General features: G+C 36.3%; 1 long non-coding RNA gene across 2 annotated transcripts in view; it reads left to right on the top strand.

Annotated features, from left to right (window-relative positions):
• Window positions 1-13394, top strand: part of LOC109632768 (uncharacterized) — a 194325-nt gene extending 180931 nt beyond the window's left edge. For both annotated transcript variants that reach the window (XR_011240229.1, XR_002202955.2), the window contains exon 6: window positions 13313-13394. This is a non-coding gene — a long non-coding RNA (uncharacterized lncRNA). The remainder of the gene's footprint in view (window positions 1-13312) is intronic.
• Window positions 13395-20577: the final 7183 nt, after the last annotated feature.

Here is a 20577-nt window from a genome sequence, read left to right on the forward strand (position 1 = left end):
GCTTCTCTTCTTTGTGTGGTTCTGTGGTTTGTGTCGTGTTGACGTTCTTTTCTGTGCAACATGTTAAAGACTCGTTGTGGAGAATAAGGAAGCCAGACACTGCAACATTAAGCTTTTCAGTTGAAAGTTCCTTCACGTACTGGAGTGGAGTGGTAGAGAACTCTGCTTCTGTTTCTGCTGCAATTAAGATGATTGCGATTAGCACTCGTCTGGCTGTCGCTCGCGCTGTGTCGGAGGATATTTCCATAAAACGGAGCTCTTCTCAACGTAGCGTGGCTGTTGCATAACTCAAACATTTAGATCTCAGTGGGGATGTATCAGGACCGCAAAGCCAAGTCTCGTTTGCTGTCTCCGTCCCTGAATCTTTATCCTTCTAAAGGTCTCTCTCAAATTTCTGTGTCAACACACTGAGCCTCGTCGATTTCCTGTGTTTTATTCCCTTTTTTAAAAATTATTATTCTCACACATTTATGAGACAAAACTTTCATAAGGTCCGCAGCATGCATCACCATGAGGCGCAGTTACATAAAGTAATCCAACCAATACTGAAGGCAGAGCACATCTTTTATTCTCTTTTCAGTCGTTTCATCAAAGGAGCTGCAGCAGCCAAGGTGAAAACAGGAATCGGACACAAAAGCAGAATGTCTCACATTCCTGCCTCTACCTTGAGTTACAGTGAATCGAGCCCTTCTGTTTAAACAATATGCAATTACCAGCATTTAAACAGCTAAACTCGTTAAAGTGATTAGCCAGTGTTTACCATAAGCAACATTTTGTACACAAGATAACGGCACTCATTTGCATATGCTAATGCTTGGTAATTAGCTATGCTCCGGTGGGTAATTCCTATTCAGAACCCAACCCACAGGCAGGTTTTCTTTTTTTTTTTTGAGTAGATTAAAAACAGGAAAAATAATGAATTAATTCAATCAATCATATAAAGGCTAATATATGCGTAACAAATGGCAAGGGGACAGTTTTAATGTCAGGAATCAAGAGGCAAAGATCCAAGGATACTCTAAGGCATGAAAGACTGTAGATTTAATTGTGCTTCTCTGACGAAATTACAATAACGCAAACACCTTGTTTTGGGGATTGTGGGATCGTGGTTGTGCTGCTTAGTGATTCTGAAGGGAACAACATGACAGCCACTTCATCCAAAAAAAAACCTTCTCTGTAATCGCCTTCCCACACAAACCTGTTGATGGTGTTGTTACAATAGAAGAACAAAATGGCTTTTCTGTGCTTTTGGAATTAAGGTAAATCTCATTCGCCCTCCGGGCCGACATGGTTTAGAAGTGGTGACAAGAGAGAGAGAGAGGCGCTGATCTAATTTAAGTATAATGTGTGTTTGCACTCCTAATTTTCTCTCTCCTCTCAGACATGGAAAGGCATGATAAACTCAGAGACCTGTGAGGCAAGCAGACGGCACCTCTGCTCATCTCTCTTGTCCCATTACCTCAGACTGCAGCGGGGTGTAATGACACCCAGCAATATATCTGTTCCCATCAAAGCTGAGGCCAGATAGAGGGCAAGGAATATTTTACCCTCCCAACAAATGCCAGCACTATTAGGACAATTTACGGCGTGTGAGCTGCTTGTGGCTGTGCATGGCTTTTATTTAGTTTTCTGCTCTGAAAAGCAGGTGGCAGGAGTGTCGTTTCAAAAACAATCAATGTGATGATGTACAAATGAGATTATCTGCAGTTCGAGATTGGAAATGCAGTTTATATTTGTCAAAGTAATGACCTGGTTGTGTCTTAGGGCCTTAACAAAAATCTATTCCAAAGACTTTCATGCATTCAATGTGTGTTGAATGCTGCCGACTTTGTTTAATCCCCATCTTGTATTGTGCTTCATTCATTGTCATGCACAACTGTCTTTATTGTAGTTATGAAGCTGGCTTTGTGTTTGTTTTAAAAGGGATAAATCCAAAATGTCTTCAAACTTATGAGATGGTTTGTGGTCTTTACTGAGTTGAGAGTGATCTGCACGTTCCCTCGTTTTGCATTAAAGATAAGAGCAAAAGTTTAATTGAACAAATATCAGTGTGATAAGAAATACGTGACCATCTTTGAGAAAAATAGATTTATAGTGTAATTAGAATTTTTTTTGTTTGGTCCATGTCCAATATGCTAACATGGAGGAGGGGGGGTTTAAAACCTATATTGCAGCCAGCCACCAGGGGGCAATCTTGAGGATTTTGCTTCACTTTTGGGAGCTGCACTTCTCCACTTTCAAACAAAGTTCACATGATGCTGTCGACAACAAAGTCTTCAGCAGTTTGTTCAGTTAAAAAGGAAAATGCGCTTTGATCAACTTGCGTAAATGTCCCTTTTTGATCCTTTTCTTTTCATCATCAGTCCCCAGACCGAGTCCATCAACTCATCCGACCTGTTTCATTTCAGCGTGAGAGTCAAACCAAAACCAAATTTATCCTTTTTCATATCAATGTAAATCCACATAAACCCTTCACTCTTCCAGATGAGCAGATATGAGACTGCAGCCGGAGCCGTGCGGCGCTTCCTTCCCCCGTTTCTAAAATGTCACTTCTTATATATCACAGTATCACTTTTCTCCAGACAAGAAAAAGCACAAACACAGTTGTCATGGCAATGATGGAAAAAGTATCGCACACACACTTTTTTTGTTCCAATAATGAATTCTTTGCTCACGATTGAGTGTCTCACAGCAACTATTCTGCTTATTATGCTTCGTGTTAATACATCTTATTATTTGATGTCAGGCACTTACCCCTCTAATATCACCACCTTTCAGTTCAACAAAAAAATTAAAAACAAGTGGCAGCATGTTTGTGTTTAGTTATTCTCTCTCTAGAATTATTCTCACTATAATGCGTTGGACCCCCCCCCCCCGCCCGCCTTAAATTAAATTTGCACACACTCATAGATATTTGTCCTCTAAATGTATGTGACATCTTTCAAGATCCATGCATCATTCCCTAGGACATTTGTGAAAATGTATAAAAAGGAAAAATCCCTAATGTAAGTGAGAACAGTTTCCTGGATCTGCACGAACATTTAAGTCTCCTCTCTTGGCCCAAGTTTCTCCCTTTTTTTTAAGTTTTTCTGTCGAAATCTGTGGAAATAATGGACGCTGTGTTTTCTCTCTAAAATGTTCTCATCAACTTGAAGTCAAACCCACCAAGCTTTAAGGTCCTTTAACCTAAATAATCAGATTTTAATGCGTAGACATGGTTTGGGTTAAGGTTAGGGTTAGGGAAGTAGTAATTATGGATAAGGTTAAAGTCTCCAGGAAAGGGAATTATGTGTGTGTGTGTGTGTGTGTGTGTGTGTGTGTGTCTCTGTGTGTCTCTGTCTCTGTGTGTGCGATGGACATAATTACAGAGGAGCACAGCAGACCTGCTCTGTGGGCGGAGGTTGCCTTGGAGAATCACCTGGTGTTACCAGGGAAACAGACAAGCTCACGAAATGGCTATTTATGTAAATATGCGATAGCCATGGGCGGAGCATGCTTATCAACGCACACCTGACAACAGAGCCTGTTGCTATGGTGATGGAGAATTATAAGTGGATGAAGAAGGGGATTATTGCAGGATTTAAAAAAAAAAATGGAAAAACATGACCAGCTGTGGTCGGTGAAAGAAAGAAACCACAGAAATTCTTCATCCTCTCTTTTTTTTTTCTTCTGAACTGATTTGATTTGGCTGAAAGTATCAAGGGCATGTGCAAATGAACAATTTAATACACATCCCCCGTTGGTGCTGGTACCTGGGTCTCAGCGTGTCAGCGATAATAGCCTCGGTATTCCATCATGTATCCAGACAGCACGGCTGGACGTGTGAGCCCAGGACAAAATTACAAGGAAGCAGCCATGACAAGATAAATACAATAAATCTAAAATGCCCTTTGTCAAATTTATGTGTGGTTAACGAGTTTAGGAAGCTTTAACAGTAAACAGCAACTTCTTATTTCAGACAAATTGGGGGTATGTCCTCACATTACTGTCAAGGCACCATGAGTGATCGCTCAGAGGGGAGGCAGTAAAAAAAAAAAAAAAGTTGCAGGATTGTTTCCACGTCTCTCGAAGTCTGGAGATTAGAACAAGGCCAAATGGGGATTAACATTAGAGGAAGTAACACTGAATTAATTACCAGAAAAAAGATATGAATACAATCCTCAAGTTTTAAAAGTGACTTGTTTGTAACTTGAAGCTGTAAATCTGCTGTGTCCAGGTCACACCTCTCCGTGGAGTCACAGTGTGAATTAGAGCGTTTCTGCTGACAAGTGTTGTGTAGAACCCGTTATGCAATCGTACCATGTCGTCGCGCTACATTTCCACATGCAGACCTCCAACTAACAGGCTCACTGGAAGGCCTGTGATGTCCCCAGCTGCCACCTGCCGTGGCGAGCGCTGTCTCCAGGGTTGCGGGGCATTAGCATGGCATGAAGCTGGCACAGCACAGCGAGAACTCGCACACAACCCTCTGGAGGAGTGTTTCTTTCTTCCTATTTGTTCGCAGGGGGGCTGGGTGTGTTCTGGGGCAGGGGGGCACCCCCAGAGCTGCAGGACTTACAAGAAAAAAAACTTGCACACCACAGCAGGCGCTGAGCAGGACCAGCATGCCTCTCGATCGCACTGTTTCCCTTAGGTGACTTTGGGGATTGGCAAGCACAAGCAAGCTCGGAGCGATGGCACTCAGTGAAGGGATGTGAAGCAGTGTTGGGTGCTTTAAGATGGATGTGTGCGATGGTAAGATACTAGAAAGTGTGTTTGTGTGTGTGTGTGGTGGTTTGAAGTGAGACGTGGCGTGCATATATGCACATATGGTACAGTACACGTCAGCTGATATGAGTGTGAACTGGAGGGCAAGGAGGGAGTGTGCACGTGTCCTTCTCTAGTGTGCATGTATGTACATGTGTGAGGTTGTCCTGTACTTGCACTGAGCACACTCATCTCGCCAGTGCACAGGAAGTTAGCGCCAGGCTCGGGGACGGGGGGCGGGGGGGTCAGCGTACTGTGGCGACGAGGCTCGCACCCTCTGGTGTTTGCTGTCACTTCAGTGGAGAGGTTCCTCAAAAGGAGAAGACAGCAGAGGAGAGCGGGCACCATTTTTACTGTCTGTGTGAGTGTGTGTGTGTGTGTGTGTGTGTGTGTATGTGTATATCTGTGTGTGTGTGTGTGTGTGTGTGCGTGCGTGTGCGCCCTCCTTTGAGCTTGAACCATGTCTGCTTCCTCCTCGTCGTTCCTCATTTGTCATGTGTGTGTTAGCATTCAGCTCTCTAATCAAAGGCAGTTTAATTAGTGCTCTCAGTCCTGATTGCATGTACAGGTGCAGCCTCTGAAACCGCTGAAGCTCCTATATATTAAATGTTAAATTATACATGAGGCAGATAATTACATCTGAAATGTCATGGAAACCCTCTGTAATCAGATGTGCTGCGTATTGACCGGTAAGCTGCTATTAGAACTTTCCAATGCTCCAACAACGCTGCTGGATTCTTAATTGAGTGAAAGGTGAACGTCGACTCTGTATTCGAATATTTGTTACGTAGATTGAAATCCTCCATTTCTCCTTCACATAAATGATTCATGTCCGGGTAAATTATTTTGTACATTTTCACAAACTTTAAAGGCTGAAATCAAGAAGACGTATTTTACTTTGAGTCAGATCTCACACAGGGGCATTGTGTTGTAGTTTGTGGACTTGAGTTTGAGAAGTTTTCAGTTGATGCTTTTTACTTTGTAATATTTATTAATGGCAGTGCAGAATACAAAACCACAGGGTTTCTGCAGCATTGAGTTTTATTCACTCACCCACTGAGAAACCCTCTTCACCACTAACAGAACCTGCACTCGTCTCACTCAGGCCACTCTGACAGCTGATGTCACATAAGGGCATCATGTAATGACCGACAGACAAATGCATTAGCCTCACATACATGCAGCGATGGGGGTCAAATCTAAATCCATTTATGCTACTTCACTGACAGTTTTCTCTTATCAGTGAAGCGAGACAAAGCATAAGAACATAATGTCTTTCACTGGTGCAACACAGACATACAGATAATCTACAGATGGACAGGATAATTAATAACTTTGTTTGATTCTTTTATTGATATTACACTCACTGACAGAAATACAAAGAATAAGAGAGAGGTTATTATAAAAAAAAGCTTTTACTGTATACGTTTTTTTAAATTTTGTAATAATGTCATTTCATTACGGCATCATTTTCTGACTGCATAGTGATGTCATGATGACATCATTCCTATCTCGTAAAACATTTGTTGAACTATATAATATGTAGGTCGTGTCAAGAGATCCGACAGAAAAGACATTTTTGAACTATGTGATTTTCTGGCTTCTTTGTGACGTCCTCATCACGTCACTTTTCATATGACATCATTTGATGGGGAATCGTTCTCTGATCATTTTCTGATCGATAAATGTGAAAAAAAACATACTTTTGTTGACCTTGACTGTTGAAAAGCTCCAAAAGTGATTCATCCGGAGATATAATCTCAAGAAACAGTCCTACACAGTTTGGTGTAAATCTGTCAATGCATTGGTGACTTATTTTGTTCACACACACACAAAGACGTGTGGTACAGCGATACCCTGCTTCTGGCTGTGACGACGTGCAGGATTAATATACCGTTTACACTTTTCTTCTTGCCTTAAATTTTGATAGTCCTTTGGTAGAATTTATATTCTTTACTCTTGTGATCGTTTTAATATAATGCACAAGAGCAAGTCTCCGATAGCTCAACTGCCTTAATTGAATTAGACTCCAGGATCAAATCCCCATTTCTGTGTCCACTAACAATAACGTCTTCACTATCTGGGACCTACAATGGAACGGACCCGCAGCTGGAATAGGAGCTTACAGAAAAAGAAAAAAAAAATCTCCGGGGTGGTGAAATGTTAAGCAGCAGGATTACACTGCAAACTAAAAAGGAATTACATGTAAATCTATATATTCTGGACAATGCCTGCCTAATTAAACTTGAATTCATGCTCTCTGGAGCCTCTTCCTCGAACCTGGTAATTCTTGAAGTGAGTTGGTCTTGCAAAGTATTTTTGAGGATTATTTGAAGGCTTAACCTCCTTCGTCACCCCCCCCTTTGTGTATTCAAAACAGTAAATCCACTTTTATAAACGAATAACGAGCAAGTCCAGCGGAATATCCCACAAGCAAAGGTGTCATATTAATAAATCCACCTCTATGAGCAGCAGTAAAGACGACTGTCGGCCTGAATTCATTTAAATATGATGAATTATAAGGTGTAAGACAATTTGTGGCGCTCTATGGCTGTATGTGGACAGCGCCGGCCCAGCGGGAACACTAATAGTGAACTCGGATCCCAGGGGCTAAGTCCAATACCTCGCTCTTTATTAACATTATGGGTGTGAGGAGGTTCAAATGGCCGAGATAGAAAAGTTCAGATGGCTCACTGGAATATCACTGATTAGAATGGAAAGGCAAATACCTCTCGTGAGCATTCGAATCCCACATCTGCAATAATTAAGCCAGTTTGATTAAAGAAATAATAATTTGACGAAGATTAGCAGCGACTATAAGAACCTGCGTGTCTGAAGCATTACGAATGGTATTAGTAATGTTTATTTTCTCATTGATATGCAAATTCATGCAACACAGTGACAACAGCACAGATAAGAATCACAGACTTTGGTTCATTTCGAGGGTTAAAACAGAAGAGATGAAGACTTTAAATGTCACTTCAACCTCCCTCCACACGTTCGTTTATATATTTAAAAAAAGGTGAAGATTCAATGATTTTGTTCCCTAAAGACTGAAAAAGCAATAAATCTTATTCTGTGAAGAATCTAGCTGTGGCTGTGTAAAGAGACTTTATATTAAGAAAATAAACAGTTAAAACCAAACTTTTAAATTAACACTGTGATAAGAACTAAACCTAAAACAACAGAAACCATCCTTGATTCAAATAGTATTTGACTTTGACTTTTTGGTTTGGTCCATGTCCCATCTGCTAACGTGGAGGAGGCGAGGTTCGTCACATTAATGGACTCTTGTCATTATTAATTCACTTGTTGAATACTCACATATAGAAAGTATAAATATCATTTTTGTCAGTGGCTGTTGTTTATTATTATTATCCGCCTGAAAACAACAACAAAGTAAAAAAACCTCCTGCTTGGCTCATTTGACCACGTTCCAGACAACGGCTCCAACATCTCCGTGTGTTCCTCTTCACATATCAGACGTATTCTATGCAACATATTTCGGTCATGACAGTGCGACCACAGGGGTTTTGCTGATTCATACTGTATGTCTGAGCTTTCGCTGCAGGTACTTGTGTCGAGCGACCGAGATGACAAACGCATGGCGAGCTGCGGTTTGATGAAACTTAACAGGCCTGACAGACGCATGTGTTATGCATAGCAAGCTGCTTGTTTTGAGTCCACCGCCAACTCAATTGTCAGAACGGTGGAATATACGAGATGATGAATTGCACAGAAGGTGCATTTACAGCCGTCTCGCTGCAGGAGAGGGAGGTTGTTTGCACTTAACAGTTGAACTTGATTTTTCACTGTTCACTTCAAATCAAATAGCAATTCAATCCGAAGACAATGCTCTGTTTATGCAGGTGAGAAAAGAAGCACATAAACAAAAAAACGAGGCACTTGAAGGCAGCTCAGTGACACGCTGATCTGTTTGTAATACACCAGGGAAGTGGTTTGAATCTCCTCTGATTTCTGCAGCTGTGTGTTATCGTTGGCTGTAACACGATGATGTGCAGAGCAAGTCTGATGCTCTTGAAATCACTCAGGGATGAAGCGGCTGGCGTCGCCCATAAAAAGCCTGTTCAGGATAGATTTCATCCCCGATGGTGGAAAAGTAATGTTGACAAAACATAGTGTCAACAAAGCGGCACATTTTGTTTCACTGCCGACAACGAACACAGTGGACGTTTAAGAGTATGAAGCCCAGAAACTTAAACAAGGGTTTCTACATCGTCACAACTCCGACGTTTTGACGCTAATTTCCCATCTTTCTCATCTTCATTTTTTTCTTAATTGTCAGCAAACTGTGCTTTTTCTATTTCACTGGGGAAAAAATGCTGTCAATGCTTTAAATGTGGTGAGTTGTGCCCTGCGTTCAGTGTCTATAACCAGGAGTCCTTTCATTCACGCTTCTGACCTTCTTCTCCGAGAGAGCGTGATGTCGTTCTGCAGATGTTAGCAGAACGAAAATCGCACAACTGGAAAGAAAAAGAAAAACTGTTGATAAGTTTCAGTCATTTTAGTCTAGAGCATAAATTTTCCAATTTCCATTTTTAAGTTGTTCGGTAAAATCTCCAAATGTTGCTTCAATTTACAACATCAGCTGTTCATGCACATTAAAATTCCACATTTTTATGACAACAGATGAAATTAAGGACTATTGTAGCATCAGGAAGGCAAGTTAGTCACATTCCAGTCTGATTAATGCCAAACATAAAACCATGTGGGATATATCTTCCCTAGATCAGGGCTGGACACGTTTCTCACTTTATTTTATTTTATTTTTAATTAAAGACTCTTTTTAGTTTAAAGACTCTTAGCAGATAAAACATACTTTCATTTACAGAATAGTTTTAAAAGGTTTCGTCAGTTCTGAGTCCCACAGATGTGCTTCAGACATCCTTTCATTATGTTACGTTTGTTTAACAGTCTTCTTTTATTTCTTCACCTGTGTAAATCTCCATGTGCCGGCCTGCCTGGTTTTATGGTTCGTCCCAGCTGTTGTGTTGACATTTCTCATGTCAGTTTCATTGTGATTGTTGATGAGCGTCTCTTCTCTGTAAACCTGTTACTTCATTACACAACCTGACGATGTTATCCGACTTTACTGACACACGACAGAGTCTAAAACACACGACGCTGCAGGAAACTCGAGATAAATCAATTTCTAATTCTTCTTTGCTGTGTTTCCAGTTCACGTTACAAACTCAATATAAGCAGACTTGAAGTAAAACAAATATATATATATATATCAAAACAGTCAGTATACATACTTAACAAACGTTTTACAAAGTTTTCCTCAGCTAAACAATGAAGCAAAATAATAAATTAACTACAACTCGACTAACATGGTTTTTTTGGGGCCACTGTTGATACCGTCGTTATTCTAAGTAAATAAATAAAAAGAAAACAAAGGCACGACCAAATATTTCGAACTTTAATCAAGAAAAAAAAAAAAGATTTTGGGATAATGAAAATGTTCTGCATTGTTAATTTTATAAACATTTCTTATCAGCAGCAAACATAAACCCAAATATAATACGTCTTTGAAAGGCTCATATCTGCTGAATCTATTTCTCAGGTTCTAATATTAACAATAACCTTCTGCAAAGAGGAAAACATTTTTTTACAAAATGCTCACAAAAGAAAAGATTTGTCGGAACAGTAAAAATACCGTGACATCCATGAGGAGCAGATTTTGAGTGTGTGACCGTGGAGCTGGAGCAGGTACATTTTGGACACAGGCGGCACCACTGGAGGACAGAGGACAGGACGTGAGCGAGTGTTACTGAGAGATAAGGAAAGACAGGGGACGCCGCAGTGTTTTTTTTTCAGGATACAGGCACGAAATTAAGTGGCATGAACGAATAATGAACAATTCAGACGAGCAGATTGACAGAAACTGAATAAAGTTAACTTTGTCTGCAAAAATCCACACGTTACCCCCCCGATCTCCAACTGTGAAACACAGATTGATCAAATATCAGTTTATTCACACTCTCAAAGTAGAAACCAACAATGAAAAGATGATCTGGTTTTAAAATCCTAAGAAGAATTATGAAAAACTAAATCTGTGCGTCTGTGACCAGCGGTGCGTTCACTGACACCACACAGCAGCTGCATGCACAAGCCACATCTATTCCTATTAACCCTCGGGTGTGTTTAAAAGCTTTTTCTCTTCTTCGTGAATTATTGAGATGGGTTTCGTTTCCTGCTCAAACCCCACAGAGGGGAAACATGCCCCGAGTTCGCGCTGAAAAAAGATATTTCCTCAGCTGTTGCTTTTTTGTTTGACCATTGATTTATCTCTCATCTCGTCTCTCTCTGTCTTGTAGCGGCAACGGTGACACATGTAAACATGAGGATAGATTACAGAAAACCACAATTTGCCTGGTTGAATAAAGGACCTTTCAGTGACGACTGCTTTACTCTTACAAATCCCTCACAAGGCAACATTTCATGGTCTAATTGTTGTTGACACAGCTTTGATTTGGCCGCCGAATAATCGACATTTCTCCGCAAACAATTCGCTGACAACCTCCCTCTGTAATCTGCCTGTTTCGTCTGCTGGGCCTCGTTTCAACTATGACAGCTTTACAAACAGAGCGGAGATGAAACCAGAAGGCTCAGCTCACAACTCCAGCAGACAACCACTTTTCATATCTCCACTTTCTCTCCGGTCGGTAAGTGGGCCTATCTCATCTGCTCCGAGAGGGAGGAAAAGGCAATAAGGCAAATCGGGAGAGAAATGGATGGAGAGGAGGGAAAGTGAGCGAGACGATGGATAGTTTGTGACAAAAAAAGACACAGGAAGGACATAGATCTAAAAGACGAAGTCGTCCACCGAGTCCATGAGTCAGCTGACAGGACAGACAGGATTCTTAATTGCCCTTAGAGCATATTTCTTATTCCAGCCTCTGGTAATTGGACATGAACACTGGTGATGAATTGCTCAGGCCCCCTCTGATTTGGTTGCTCCTGACAACTGTGTAGCACCGAGAATTAAGACTGGCATCTGGTGCGGAGAGATGTTAGCAACTGTTTTTTTAAAACCTCTTTGAAACTTTAAATTCCGCAAATACTGTGTATTTTAAAGAACGGAATGACTCTTGCTACTGCAACATGTTGCATGTGCTTTACAGCAGCAGTCGTGCTTCACTGGGATCATGCAAAACCCAGAAAATACAAAAAAAATACAAGTGCTCTTGTCGTGTCTAATTGAAAAACATGTCTGCCAGGCTGAAGCTGTGTTTTTTTTTTTTTTTGAAACACAATTTGAATGTTAAGTAGGAACGTTTCAATCTTAGTTTCCTTCTTTCGGGGCAACAAGAAAAAACCACCTCTGGTCACTCCTTCACAGTGTTTTCATTTCAAGAGGAAAACAACCAGCTGCAACTGAAATTAGATTGCATGTTCCCACCCGCCACACAATACATATGTATTCTTCTTCTTATTTAAATATATATATACACATTTAAATATATGTATATACATATGTGGTCTGTAAATGATGTGTGCTGTTGTCAGAATGTCTCTGATGTTGGGGAGTTGTTTCTCAAACGCCTTGAACAACAGTGAGTTCTCAGCAGCAGCACGACACCAGCTCTCCTGCTAACGTCTTCTTATCTTGATACACAAGAGTTCACTGCTCATCAGATTTCAGGCTCAGTTAGGCCTCTCAGGAAATGTTATTTTTAATAAGTTCACATTGGAAAACAACAAATTCTGCCGATTGTAAACTACGGACGATAGCGTTCTACTGATATCAGCCGATTGTCAAGGATTCCTATGACGTCGGTATCAAACCCTTGTGACAGAGAAAACTCTGGCTTGATGTTTGACAGTTTAACCATAAACGTTTTCATGCATAACAAAATGAAAAAGGAAAAGGAAACTCCTGCCAATACATAAAACCTTAATTATAAAAACATACATTATTCAAATGAAATATGTAAACATAAAAACACATTATTTATTCTGTAAAATGAATGTTTTAATACCGGCACATGTCAGCAAACATAAAGGCGGACATCAATATGTCTCAGGAATCAGCACAAGTTTCCTCACCCTGTCATGTCCCCTTCAGAGACTGTGGGAAAAAGATATTTCTCCCCAAAGATCCTCTTTAAAATCCTTTTCTTTAACAATGAAAACTTCAACTTGTCGCTGCTAATAGATCTTTATCTTCCAAAGACAAGCATCTTATCATGTGATGTGTTATCAGCAGCTGATGTTTGTCCGTATGATCCATAATGTGGTGATTTGTTTTCTGTTGAATTACAATGCAGCTCAAAGTGTTTATCTTGAACTACTTTAGTGATTTACTGCCGTCATTCAGAGTCATGTGAAACTGATGGATGCCAAAACATCCTCCATTCATCTCAAATGTAAATGAACCTTTGTCATATTCACGTCAACCAGTAGCCTATAAGAATCAGTTTTGTCTCATGACATTTTTATGTTTTAGATGCATTTCCAGTTGTCCGTGTGACCATAATGGATCTTTTTACGGCTCTTACTTTAAATGGTCATTTATTTCCTATTTTCTTGCACTTCACAGTAAAATGCTGGTCCAGGTGACGTACAGCTCAACAGCTGAGGTGTGTATTGCAGCAGAACGACAGTTTGAGTTTCTGCAATTCCATGAAAAAGGTGTGTAATTTTATTTTTAAGACAGACATTTTTTGACATCTATACATTGTTGAAGGCTTAATATCACAATCACATTTCATCATACTTTAGATGCTAAAATATAGTATAATATTTTAATTATTTATTTTTTTCAAATTTCAGACGCATCTCACATTTTAATAAGGTTTTTGACATCTTACTGCCCTGAGTTTTTGAACAACGGATACAACTTTTATATACTATACTGTGATATTTTTATCATATTTCATACTCCATACTAATATGTCGTTTTTTCGAGATTTTAGAAAGTCATACTATACTATGTCGATTTTGGAGATTTAAAAAGTCATACTATACTATGTCGTTTTTTCGAGAGTTTAGAAAGTCATACTATACTATGTCATTTTTTTGAGATTTTAGAAAGTCAAACTATACTATGTCGTTTTTTGGAGATTTAGAAAGTCAAACTATACTATGTCGATTTTTGGAGATTTTAGAAAGTCAAACTATACTATGTCGATTTTTGGAGATTTTAGAAAGTCATACTATACTATGTCGTTTTTTCGAGATTTTAGAAAGTCATACTATACTATGTCGTTTTTTCGAGATTTTGGAAGTCATACTATACTATGTCGTTTTTTGGAGATTTTAGAAAGTCATACTTTACTATGTCGTTTTTTCGAGATGTAGAAAAATCATACTATACTATGTAGTTTTTCGAGATTTTAGAAAGTCATACTATACTATGTCGTGTTTTGGAGATTTTGGAAGTCATACTATACTATGTCGTTTTTTCGAGATTTTAGAAAGTCATACTATACTATGTCGTTTCTTGGAGATTTTAGAAAGTCATACTATACTATGTCGTTTTTTGGAGATTTAGAAAAATCATACTATATATGTCGTTTTTTGGAGATTTTAGAAAGTCATACAATACTATGTCGATTTTTCTAGATTTTAGAAAGTCATACTATACTATGTCGTTTTTTTGAGATTTTGGACTATATACTATACTATGTCGTGTTTTGGAGATTTAGAAAGTCATACTATACTATGTCGTTTTTTCGAGATTTTAGAAAGTCATACTATACTATGTCGTTTTTTCGAGATTTTAGAAAGTCATACAATACTATGTCGATTTTTCGAGATTTTAGAAAGTCATACAATACTATGTCGATTTTTCGAGATTTTAGAAAGTCATACTATATATACTATGTCGTGTTTTAGAGATTTTGGAAAGTCATACTTTACTATGTCGTTTTTTCGAGATTTTAGAAAGCCATACTATACTATGTCGTTTTTTGGAGATTTAGAAAAATCATACTATACTATGTAGTTTTTCGAGATTTTAGAAAGTCATACTATACTATGTCGTTTTTTGAGATTTTAGAAAGTCATACTATACTATGTCGTTTTTTGGAGATTTAGAAAGTCATACTATACTATGTCGTTTTTTCGAGATTTTAGAAAGTCATACTATACTATGTCGTGTTTTGGAGATTTTGGAAAGTCATACTATACTATGTCGTTTTTTGGAGATTTAGAAAGTCATACTATACTATGTCGTTTCTTGGAGATTAAGAAAGTCATACTATACTATGTCGTTTTTTGGAGATTTTGGACTCTATACTATACTATGTCGTTTTTTGGAGATTTAGGAAGTCATACAATACTATGTCGTTTTTTCGAGATTTTAGAAAGTCATGCTATACTATGTCGTTTTTTGTAGATTTTAGAAAGTCATACTTTACTATGTCGTTTTTTCGAGATTTTAGAAAGTCATACTATACTATGTCGTTTTTTCGAGATTTTAGAAAGTCATACTATACTATGTCGTTTCTTCGAGATTTTAGAAAGTCATACTATACTATGTCGTTTTTCGAGATTTTAGAAAGTCATACTATACTATGTCGTTTCTTCGAGATTTTAGAAAGTCATACTATACTATGTCGTTTTTTGGAGATTTAGAAAGTCATACTATACTATGTCGTTTTTTGGAGATTTAGAAAGTCATACTATACTATGTCGTTTTTTCGAGATTTTAGAAAGTCATACTATACTATGTCGTTTTTTGGAGATTTTAGAAAGTCATACTATACTATGTCGTTTTTTGGAGATTTAGAAAGTCATACTATACTATGTCGTTTTTTCGAGATTTTAGAAAGTCATACTATACTATGTCGTTTTTTCGAGATTTTAGAAAGTCATACTATACTATGTCGTTTTTTGGAGATTTAGAAAGTCATACTATACTATGTCGTTTTTTGGAGATTTAGAAAGTCATACTATACTATGTCGGTTTTTTCGAGATTTTGGACTCTATACTATACTGTCGTTTTTTGGAGATTTTAGAAAGTCATACTATACTATGTCGTTTTTTGGAGATTTTAGAAAGTCATACTATACTATGTCGTTTTTTTGGAGATTTAGAAAGTCATACTATACTATGTCGTTTTTTGGAGATTTAGAAAGTTATACTATATTATGTCGTTTTTTCGAGATTTTAGGAAGTCATACTAAACTATGTCGTTTTTTCGAGATTTTAGAAAGTCATACTATACTATGTCGTTTTTTGGAGATTTAGAAAGTCATACTATACTATGTCGTTTTTTCGAGATTTTGTAAGTCATACTATACTATGTCGTTTTTTGGAGATTTTAGAAAGTCATACTTTACTATGTCGTTTTTTCGAGATTTTAGAAAGTCATACTATACTATGTCGTTTTTTGGAGATTTAGAAAGTCATACTATACTATGTCGTTTTTTTGAGATTTTAGAAAGTCATACAATACTATGTCGTTTTTTCTAGATTTTAGAAAGTCATACAATACTATGTCATTTTTTCTAGATTTTAGAAAGTCATATTATACTATGTCGTTTTTTGGAGATTTAGAAAGTCATACAATACTATGTCGTTTTTTCTAGATTTTAGAAAGCCATGCTATACTATGTCGTTTTTTCGAGATTTTAGAAAGTCATACTATACTATGTCGTTTTTTCGAGATTTTAGAAAGTCATACTATACTATGTCGTTTTTTGGAGATTTTAGAAAGTCATACTATACTATGTCGTTTTTTTGAGATTTTAGAAAGTCATACAATACTATGTCGTTTTTTCTAGATTTTAGAAAGTCATACTATACTATGTCGTTTTTTGGAGATTTTAGAAAGTCATACTATACTATGTCGTTTTTTCGAGATTTTGGAAGCCATGCTATACTATGTCGTTTTTTCGAGATTTTAGAAAGTCATACTATACTATGTCGTTTTTTCTAGATTTTAGAAAGTCATACTATACTATGTCGTTTTTTCGAGATTTTAGAAAGTCATACTATACTATGTCGTTTTTTGGAGATTTAGAAAGTCATACTATACTATGTCGTTTTTTGGAGATTTAGAAAGTCATACTATACTATGTCGTTTTTTCGAGATTCTAGAAAGTCATACTATACTATGTCGTTTTTTGGAGATTTTGGACTCTATACTTTACTATGTCGTTTTTTGGAGATTTAGAAAGTCATACAATACTATGTCGTTTTTTGGAGATTTTAGAAAGTCATACTATACTATGTCGATTTTTGGAGATTTAGAAAGTCATACTATACTATGTCGTTTTTTGGAGATTTAGAAAGTCATACTATACTATGTCGTTTTTTGGAGATTTAGAAAGTCATACTATACTATGTCGTTTTTTGGAGATTTTAGAAAGTCATACAATACTATGTCGTTTTTTCTAGATTTTAGAAAGTCATACTATACTATGTCGTTTTTTCTAGATTTTAGAAAGTCATACTATACTATGTCGTTTTTTCGAGATTTTAGAAAGTCATACTATACTATGTCGTTTTTTGGAGATTTAGAAAGTCATACTATACTATGTCGTTTTTTGGAGATTTAGAAAGTCATACTATACTATGTCGTTTTTTGGAGATTTAGAAAGTCATACTATACTATGTCGTTTTTTCGAGATTTTAGAAAGTCATACAATACTATGTCGTTTTTTCTAGATTTTAGAAAGTCATACTATACTATGTCGTTTTTTGGAGATTTTAGAAAGTCATACTATACTATGTCGTTTTTTGGAGATTTTAGAAAGTCATACTATACTATGTCGTTTTTTGGAGATTTTAGAAAGTCATACTATACTATGTCGTTTTTTGGAGATTTAGAAAGTCATACTATACTATGTCGTTTTTTCGAGATTTTAGAAAGTCATACAATACTATGTCGTTTTTTCTAGATTTTAGAAAGTCATACTATACTATGTCGATTTTTGGTGATTTAGAAAGTCATACTATACTATGTCGTTTTTTGGAGATTTAGAAAGTCATACTATACTATGTCGTTTTTTGGAGATTTTAGAAAGTCATACTATACTATGTCGTTTTTTGGAGATTTTAGAAAGTCATACTATACTATGTCGTTTTTTGGAGATTTAGAAAGTCATACTATACTATGTCGTTTTTTCGAGATTTTAGAAAGTCATACAATACTATGTCGTTTTTTCTAGATTTTAGAAAGTCATACTATACTATGTCGATTTTTGGTGATTTAGAAAGTCATACTATACTATGTCGTTTTTTCGAGATTTAGGAAGTCATACTATACTATGTCGTTTTTTCGAGATTTTAGAAAGTCATACTATAGTATGTCGTTTTTTGGAGATTTAGAAAGTCATACTATACTATGTCGTTTTTTGGAGATTTTAGAAAGTCATGCTATACTATGTCGTTTTTTCGAGATTTTGGAAGTCATAATATACTATGTAGTTTTTTGGAGATTTTGGAAGTCATGCTATACTATGTCGTTTTTTGGAGATTTAGAAAGTCATACTATACTATGTCGTTTTTTTGGAGATTTAGAAAGTCATACTATACTATGTCGTTTTTTGGAGATTTTAGAAAGTCATACTATACTATGTCGTTTTTTGGAGATTTTAGAAAGTCATACTATACTATGTCGATTTTTGGTGATTTAGAAAGTCATACTATACTATGTCGTTTTTTGGAGATTTAGAAAGTCATACTATACTATGTCGGTTTTTTCGAGATTTTGGACTCTATACTATACTGTCGTTTTTTGGAGATTTTAGAAAGTCATACTATACTATGTCGTTTTTTGGAGATTTTAGAAAGTCATACTATACTATGTCGTTTTTTTGGAGATTTAGAAAGTCATACTATACTATGTCGTTTTTTGGAGATTTAGAAAGTTATACTATATTATGTCGTTTTTTGGAGATTTAGAAAGTCATACTATACTATGTCGTTTTTTCGAGATTTTGTAAGTCATACTATACTATGTCGTTATTTTGGAGATTTAGAAAGTCATACTATACTATGTCGTTTTTTCGAGATTTTGTAAGTCATACTATACTATGTCGTTTTTTGGAGATTTTAGAAAGTCATACTATACTATGTCGTTTTTTGGAGATTTAGAAAGTCATACTATACTATGTCGTTTTTTCGAGATTTTGTAAGCCATACTATACTATGTCGTTTTTTCGAGATTTTAGAAAGTCATACTATACTATGTCGTGTTTTGGAGATTTTAGAAAGTCATACTATACTATGTCGTTTTTTGGAGATTTAGAAAGTCATACTATACTATGTCGTTTTTTTGAGATTTTAGAAAGTCATACAATACTATGTCGTTTTTTCTAGATTTTAGAAAGTCATACTATACTATGTCGGTTTTTTCGAGATTTTGGACTCTATACTATACTGTCGTTTTTTGGAGATTTTAGAAAGTCATACTATACTATGTCGTTTTTTGGAGATTTTAGAAAGTCATACTATACTATGTCGTTTTTTTGGAGATTTAGAAAGTCATACTATACTATGTCGTTTTTTGGAGATTTAGAAAGTTATACTATATTATGTCGTTTTTTGGAGATTTAGAAAGTCATACTATACTATGTCGTTTTTTCGAGATTTTGTAAGTCATACTATACTATGTCGTTATTTTGGAGATTTAGAAAGTCATACTATACTATGTCGTTTTTTCGAGATTTTGTAAGTCATACTATACTATGTCGTTTTTTGGAGATTTTAGAAAGTCATACTATACTATGTCGTTTTTTGGAGATTTAGAAAGTCATACTATACTATGTCGTTTTTTCGAGATTTTGTAAGCCATACTATACTATGTCGTTTTTTCGAGATTTTAGAAAGTCATACTATACTATGTCGTGTTTTGGAGATTTTAGAAAGTCATACTATACTATGTCGTTTTTTGGAGATTTAGAAAGTCATACTATACTATGTCGTTTTTTTGAGATTTTAGAAAGTCATACAATACTATGTCGTTTTTTCTAGATTTTAGAAAGTCATACTATACTATGTCGTTTTTTGGAGATTTAGAAAGTCATACTATACTATGTCGTTTTTTCGAGATTTTAGAAAGTCATACTATACTATGTCGTTTTTTCGAGATTCTAGAAAGTCATACTATACTATGTCGTTTTTTGGAGATTTAGAAAGTCATACTATACTATGTCGTTTTTTGGAGATTTTAGAAAGTCATACTATACTATGTCGTTTTTTCGAGATTTTAGAAAGTCATACTATACTATGTCGTTTTTTGGAGATTTTGGACTCTATACTTTACTATGTCGTTTTTTGGAGATTTAGAAAGTCATACTATACTATGTCGTTTTTTGGAGATTTAGAAAGTCATACTATACTATGTCGTTTTTTCGAGATTTTAGAAAGTCATACTATACTATGTCGTTTTTTCGAGATTCTAGAAAGTCATACTATACTATGTCGTTTTTTCGAGATTTTAGAAAGTCATACTATACTATGTCGTTTTTTGGAGATTTTGGACTCTATACTTTACTATGTCGTTTTTTGGAGATTTAGAAAGTCATACAATACTATGTCGTTTTTTGGAGATTTTAGAAAGTCATACTATACTATGTCGATTTTTGGAGATTTAGAAAGTCATACTATACTATGTCGTTTTTTGGAGATTTAGAAAGTCATACTATACTATGTCGTTTTTTGGAGATTTAGAAAGTCATACTATACTATGTCGTTTTTTCGAGATTTTAGAAAGTCATACTATACTATGTCGTTTTTTCTAGATTTTAGAAAGTCATACTATACTATGTCGTTTTTTCGAGATTTTAGAAAGTCATACTATACTATGTCGTTTTTTGGAGATTTAGAAAGTCATACTATACTATGTCGTT

This window comes from Paralichthys olivaceus, chromosome 23 (genome assembly GCF_024713975.1).
Source record: "Paralichthys olivaceus isolate ysfri-2021 chromosome 23, ASM2471397v2, whole genome shotgun sequence".
In the NCBI taxonomy this organism is placed as follows: domain Eukaryota; kingdom Metazoa; phylum Chordata; class Actinopteri; order Pleuronectiformes; family Paralichthyidae; genus Paralichthys; species Paralichthys olivaceus.